We start from the raw sequence: 7,572 nt of genomic DNA on the forward strand, positions 1-7,572 counted from the left end.
ATAATGCGCCGTCACAAACTTCCACCAGTCCTTCGCTCCCAAGCGAAGCTGGTTCAGCGTGAACCGAACCTTCAAATGCTCAGGAGATGAGCAAGTGAAGAAATACCCCTCTATATCAGATATCCACCTCATAGCTGCCACCGGATCCTGGGTCCCATCAAACTCTGGTGGTTTTGTGTTGTTGAACTCCCGGAACAGCAACGCATCACCACCTTGCGGCCTCGCGGCAGCAATCGCTGCGGTGGCCGCTGCAACAGCAGCCTCAGAAAGAGCGGCATAACGCTTGTCAAAGGTCTCAATCAGCGTGGTCTTAATAGACCCGAACATCTCTGGTATCTCTGCCCTGATGGCCGCAGCCACCTCCTCGTGGATGATCCGGCGGATCTCCTCATCACTGGTATCACTGCTCTCAGGCATCAAACGTGTCCTCACCATGATCTACCTCTGAAATACAACATACGAAAAATTAGAACCCCTTCGAGCATACTCACACTCGACAACTCATTCCTCCTTGATCCTTGGTATTCCAAAGATTCTTACTTGGGCTGTACACCACTCCGGTGCTTTCAGTAGTACGGGCCCAATACTACTGTCCGCACCGTCTCCGAATACACCCCAAGTCCTCCTCTTCGGATCCCAACTTCCAAGTACTCTATCATGCACAGACTATTCTCTAATAGATCCCTCATAAGCCTCTCGCTGCTACCTACTCACTCTCAAGCATCTCATAGCAGCTTACCACTTCCTAGGCTAAGGCATCACAAATTAGGCCACTCTAGTCCTAATAGGAATACTTAGCCTAGTCTAGCATGCGAATACATCATATCAATATCAATAACACATAACATGAGGGTATTTTGGGAAATCATCGTTCGGGCGCGGACTGATCGTACACACAACTCTGCTCTGCGTTTCTTTTCAAAATCTTTTACTCTTTTTGAAAATACTTCTCAAATCCTCAGTTTGAGTTCAAATACACCCGAAGGTGTACTCGAATCCCTCAAACCAAGGCTCTGATACCAACTTGTAACGCCGTGAATTTCAAAATAATTTTTCACAAATTATAAAAACATTTCTCATTTAATTTTCATAAAAAGATTAAGTTAAAATCCCAATTCACATCATACAAATCCCAAGATCATATATATATATATATATATATATATATATATATATATCAAAATCCCATGCGTGTGTACAGATCAAGCCGGCGCCTTCCCACGGTCATCACTAGTACCTGAAACAAACAACACTAACACTGTAAGCACAAAGCTTAGTGAGTTCCCCAAAATACCACATAAACATATATTAGCCACTCGAGGCTATAACTCTGTGGGTCCGTGCACCCAAGCTCTGTGAACCCTTAGGTTCTAACTCTGGGAACCTTCCGGTTCCAACTCTATAAACATGCACAGCATAAATCACATAGACATCATGCAGTACAACACATAGCATACACATAACATACACATACTCTGACACATAACTCTGATTACCTACTCAAGGTAAAGTATAGTGAGAAGACTCACCTCGGGTATCTCGATAACTCGCGAATCCTGGAAATCACTCGTGCTCGATCCTCCGAGCTATAATCCTCCTATAACATCATATATCTCTTAATTAACACTTTTACCACTAAGGTTGACTACCCCTATCAAGTCAACACTGGTCAACTCTGGTCAACGGTCAACGGTCAACTTTGACCGGACTCGGCGAGTGCACTAGGGCGACTCGGCGAGTCTATACGTACTCACCAACTCTCTAGGATTCTCTTTTGACACGTCGAGTACTCCCCTGACTCGACGGGTTCCACCTGGCATGAATCGCGGGGCCACCACGACTCAACTCGCCGAGTCTCAAGAACAACTCGGCGAGTCCCAGCTCGACTCAGTCCACCTGTCAACCCTCTCTAACTCTCCCTGACTCACTGAGTCAACTCATAAATCAGCTGGACCACTCACTGAGTGGTTAAGGACAATCTTCATGCTACTCGCCGAGTCTGTTCTTCAGACTCGGCGAGTCCATGCCATGCATCAACTCAAACTTGCTTCTGAGGTCAGAGCCGCTCCAACAACTCATAGATCTGGCCCTCCTAAGCTTATTTATCATGTAAAGTCCACATCTTGGTGCTCATAACACACCCCATGACTCATAAATGGTGTTTTGACCTTAAGCACAAAGACCCCAATCCAAAACCCCCATGGATTCATAAAAAGCTTGGGCAAAGGGACACTCTGGACCTCCAAAGGTCCAGATCTAGAACCTAACTCACTTAAGGGACCAAGGAAGCACTAGATCTAGCCACAAAAGGGCTCAATAACCCCTAAATCAATATAAACATCAACATAACAGAGAATAGCTCGAAGGTAGTACCTCAAATGTGATGTTCTGATCCTCAAATCTTCAGGAAGTGGCTCCTCTTGATTCCCCCTTAGCTATTGCTTCCTTTCCCTTGCAATATAACACCTCCAAGGTCAATAATGGCTCCTTACTTTGCTCCAAACGCTCAAACTCGCTAGGGTTTCACTCAGGGGTCTGGTGAGCACAAATGACGGCCTCAAGGCCCTTTAAATAGGTCCCAAACCCGAGAAATTAGGGTTTCATTAAACAGCACGGACTCGCCGAGTCCAGACGCGAACCCGCGTCCAGAACCGCGATCCTACTCGGCGAGTTTGAGCTCCAACTCGCCGAGTCCCCTCACAAAACACCAAAAACATAAGCATAAAAGATACCTGGAAATCCGGGCTGTTACATGTGTTCACATTTGTCACTGAGCAACCTTACTCTTCTCATGTTGAGTTAAGAGTTTCTTGCTTGGTCCATGAATAAAAGCGGTACAATTTGTTTCTTAACCACATTTTTTCATCCTAATGTTCTTTCATGATTACACACAAAGACACATACCCAAGACATCTTTGGTCAAAACCAACCAGGTTATAAGTATGTAAACATTCTGTGTTTGTGATCTAGATTCATGAGACCATGATGAAAGTGAAACCCACAATTTTGAAATATATATATAAGGAATTGACGGTGAACTTTTCGTTCAAGATTTTAATGAAATATTTGTTCCAGTACATTCTTTCGATATTCAAAATCATATTCTTTCGTTATGAGTGATCTTGATAAAATGTTCAAAACCCACGACATTTTTACCCTACAAGGTCTAGTACATACTTAATTTTATTGGAATATGATTTTTGTTTGAATATGAGTTTCAACCTTCGTTGCTTGAAATATTTTTCCAAAGCATACCTGTCACTAACTACAATGGTCAAACAGGTACTTTTGTTTATAATTATTCACACTTATGTTAAGTTGTGGTATGTAAAGAAATTTGTTGTCCACCTGCAAAGCATTTCTAAAAGAATCCCTTCGATACTTCTATATAAGTATTCGATTTTAATTCACGGGAAACCACACAAGTTGTTCGCCATCTCTCTTGATGGACAAAAAAGCGATCTTTGCCCAGGATCTATTTGCATTTATGTCAAAGGATATTTGACATCACAGATCCAAATTTTATTGTACTTGCTTCTTTTCTTATTCCTTGGCACACATTTGCACTCAAGAAATCCTTGAGGTTTTGAGTAATACCAACTCAGGATGAAGATTTTGCAATTCTGGCATATGACTTCGCTTCTCAACCCAAAAGCGAAAGAGCCCAGCATCCATGCTGAAGGGTTACTGACGATTCTTATCCTATTGTGGTGCGCGAACAAACTGATTGATGTGACGGTTTGGTTGCTTTGTTGTTTTCAAGGAAAAAGTGATGATCACTTTTTCAGACGTGGCTAATTTTCCGGGTACTGGCCTAATTTTCAAGGCTCTACGTGTCACGATGTTAATGCTTAACCGCTTCAAATTGAAACTTGGGGTTTAAATATATAAGGGCTTTGGTGTTATCTATTCCAACTTGACGCGCTTAAGATATCCCTAAATTTTCTTGCCCTTTTACGCTTTGTTTTCTCAAAATCTTTCAAAACCCTAACAATGGCAGCTCCACAAAAGATTGTTGATCCTTCTCGGACCTCAGATGACAATATTTCTCAACCATTACTAAAGATTCAAAGCACAAACTACCATGTTCAACCGGATGTTACTCAGTATCCGGAAGAACTGAAGATGTTGATCGTTTCCTTAAACAACTTTGTTCTCTCTACAACGATGTTTGTTTCCTTCTCTGTTCTAGTGACTTGGTTTTCTCTTTTCGGGTCTACTATAGTGTTCAACAAGACCATCAAAGTGGTTACTTTCCAGTTAACCAATGACAATAAGTTTAAGATCACCAAGAAGATGTTTGCTCAAATCTTGGATATCCCAACTGTCGAACCTTTCTATGAGGTTACAAATGAACAGATGATGCATATGTTCAACGAGATGGGTTATCAACCACCTATCACAAATATAAGTGATTTCAAGAAATCATATCTACCATGTATCTATAATTTCTTATTTGGGATTTTTCTTTGATGCCACACTGGTCGAAGTGTTGGGTTGGACAAGTCGAAGTTGGAAATTTATACTTTGGTCGCAAGGATTTATTATTACTTACCGGTTGATTGTGCAACTCAGCTATGGGAAGAGTTTGCAAATAGCATTCGCAATATGAATGTGGTAAATGGGATTTCGTGTGCTCGTTATTAGAGTCTAATTCTGAAGTTTGCTTATGAAAAGGAAGGGATTTCTGTTCCAGAGCATGATCAAAAATTTGAGTTTGTTGTATATCATCATCTGAAGACAGTGGAGGATGATCTTACTAAGTTCCCATCGGTTGTACGCATCCCTGACGCGATGCTTCGAAGATTCGAGCCTACAAATCCGGTACTGGTGGAGTATCTCAAAACAATCAATCCTTCGATTGAAACTGGGGTTCTTTTTCCAAAAGTAGTTGGTGGACGATCCAAGAAAAGAAAAGTTTTGAAGAAGAATGTTAAGGATAGTCCTTCGAAGGCTACTCCTGAACTTGTTGAAAAACTTTCTAAGGTTACTCCAAAGAAAGTTGTCAAACCGGTTTCAGTTCCAATTCCTACGGATTATTACACCCATTGTTGCAGTCTTTACTACTCAAGCAAAGGAGACTATACCTTTGAAATTTAGAGTTTGAAAAAGGTTAAAGAAAATGGCTTATCGACCTCGCCATTCTCCAAAAAGAGAAGTCGTGCATGTAGCGAAACCAAAGAGGATTCGCAAACCACAGATTACTCGCAACAGTGTGGTGATTCGCGAAATTCCTTCCCCGGTGTCTCCTGCATCAAAGAAGCAAAATGTTGAGGATTTGGCGAAGCGTATCTCTAAAAAGACGAAAACGGTGATTCAAGAATCAATGGACGAGGTGGTTCCTGAGTCTAATTTCGAAGCTAGTGTGCAGAATCAGTCTCCGATTCAACATGATATGGACTTTCCATGATCGCTTCAAGACGTGCAACAGGAGCAAAATTTTCATCGTAGTCAAGACCTTCGATCTGAGTGAATCCTTTGGCAACTAATCTTGATTTGTTTTGAATAATAACTTTAGTGTCGTCAAGTTTGTTTCTGAATACCCATCTTGTACCGACAATAGGGTGGTTTGGAGGAGGAGGGACGAGAGTCCATACTTCATTTCTATCAAATTCAGCCAATTCTTCTTGCATGGCTGTAATCTAATCAACATGTTCTAATGCTTCCTTGATGGAATTGGGTTCAACCATAGCAATGAATGCTGAGAAATGACATTCGTTTTGAATACTTGTGGCAAAGTGAGTTTGAACACCAGCATCAGGATTTCCAATAACTTGATTTGTAGGGTGGTCTCGAGTCCAGATGTGAAGTCTTGGTAGTTCTTGAGTAGCAGAGGATCCTATATCAACAATGGAATTGTATTGCTCCCCCTAAATGGATTGAATTTGTGGGTGATGCTCCCCCTGAACCTCGAAGCCAGACAGGTTCACATCATCTTCAGGGAAGTCAAAGAAATTAACGTTATCATCATTGTTATCATTGTTGATAGTATTGGAGTCAAATTGGGTAGGTGCATCAAGAAATCCATCTACATTTGATTCAAGGGAAGGTTGACCATTCTCCCCCTCAACCTAAGAAGGTTGAAATGATTCGGAATCAAATGGAGAAAAGGTGGGAGTAGGACTAGAAACATTTTGAGGAATGGGAATGGATTGAGAGGGTTGACTTGATCGGGATTCCGAATCAAGTGTTGTTTCTGAGGGTCCAAAAAGAATTTCAAAATCGACTTCATGAATTACTTGAATGTTTGGAGATTTAGGAGGTGGAGCATCGGACTCCATGATGTGAGTGGTAACATGAGTATGACCAAAATTCCAAACAAAATTGTCATCAAATGTGACATCAAAGCTTTCTTCAATCACTCGAGTACGTCGATTAAGTACTCGATACGCCTTTGATTTTGATAAGTACCCAAGAAAGATTGCTTCATCAGCTTTAGGTTGAAACTTAGTAAGCTGATCACAATTGTTTTATGATGAAGCACCGACATCCAAAAACATGCAGAAAAGAGATACTTGGCTTCCAATCATTCATTGCTTCATAGGGTGTCATGTTGAGACATCGATTAATGATGTTGCGGTTTTGAGTGAAGCAGGGAGTTGACACAACTTCAGCCCAAAGATAGAGTGGTAGATTGGCGAAATTAAGCATGGATCGAGCAGCTTTAACAAGCGTTCTGTTGCGTCTTTCTACTACACCGTTTTGTTGAGGAGTGTAAGGAGCAGAGAAGTTATGGTCAAATCCTTTCTCGATGAGGAATTTTTCAATGGTTCCATTGGTGAATTCAGAACCATTATCGCTTTGGATTCTTCGAACAAGGAGTTTGATGAGGACTTCAATGCTTTTAATGAAGTTGATGAGTTCTGAGGCGGTTTTGGACTTTAGTCATAGAAAGAAGACCCAAGTGAACCTGGTAAAGTCATCAACAATCACAAGAACGTATTTCTTATGATGAAGACTCTCTACAGTGGATGGTCCACAAAGATCAATGTGTAGAAGTTCCAACGGTTCCAAGATGGATTTTTCGATGATAACATGATGACCCTTCTTCGATTGCTTTCCACACTCACAAGCAGCACACAAATGATCATTTTCGAATTTGAGAAGAGGTAGGCCTCGCACCATTTCACCATACACGAGATCATTCATGTATCGAAAATTGAGATGAGCAAGCCTTTTGTGCCATAACCAACTGACGTCAGGAATGGCTTTAGAAAGAAGGAAGAGTTGCGGTTTGCCAATAATCATGTTGATTTCGAGCGGATACATGTTTTTGTTGCGATTTGACTTGATCAAGCACTCTTTACGATCTTCGGTCATTACATAGTTGTGCTTCTTGCAAAATTCAACATGCCGATTTGAGTCTGTGAGCTGAGCTACACTAATCAAATTGTGTTTAGGATCAGCTACGTAAGCTACATTTGAGATTGAGAAATTTCCATTAGTGAGAATTCCATAACTACGAATATGAGAATTGGAGTTGTTGTCATATGTCACATAACCATCATTTAGAGTAAGTTTGAGATCTCACATAAAGTTTTTCTGCCCCGTCATGTGCATGGAGCAATCACT

This window comes from Lactuca sativa, chromosome 2, assembly GCF_002870075.4.
Source record: "Lactuca sativa cultivar Salinas chromosome 2, Lsat_Salinas_v11, whole genome shotgun sequence".
NCBI classification, from domain to species: Eukaryota; Viridiplantae; Streptophyta; class Magnoliopsida; order Asterales; family Asteraceae; genus Lactuca; species Lactuca sativa.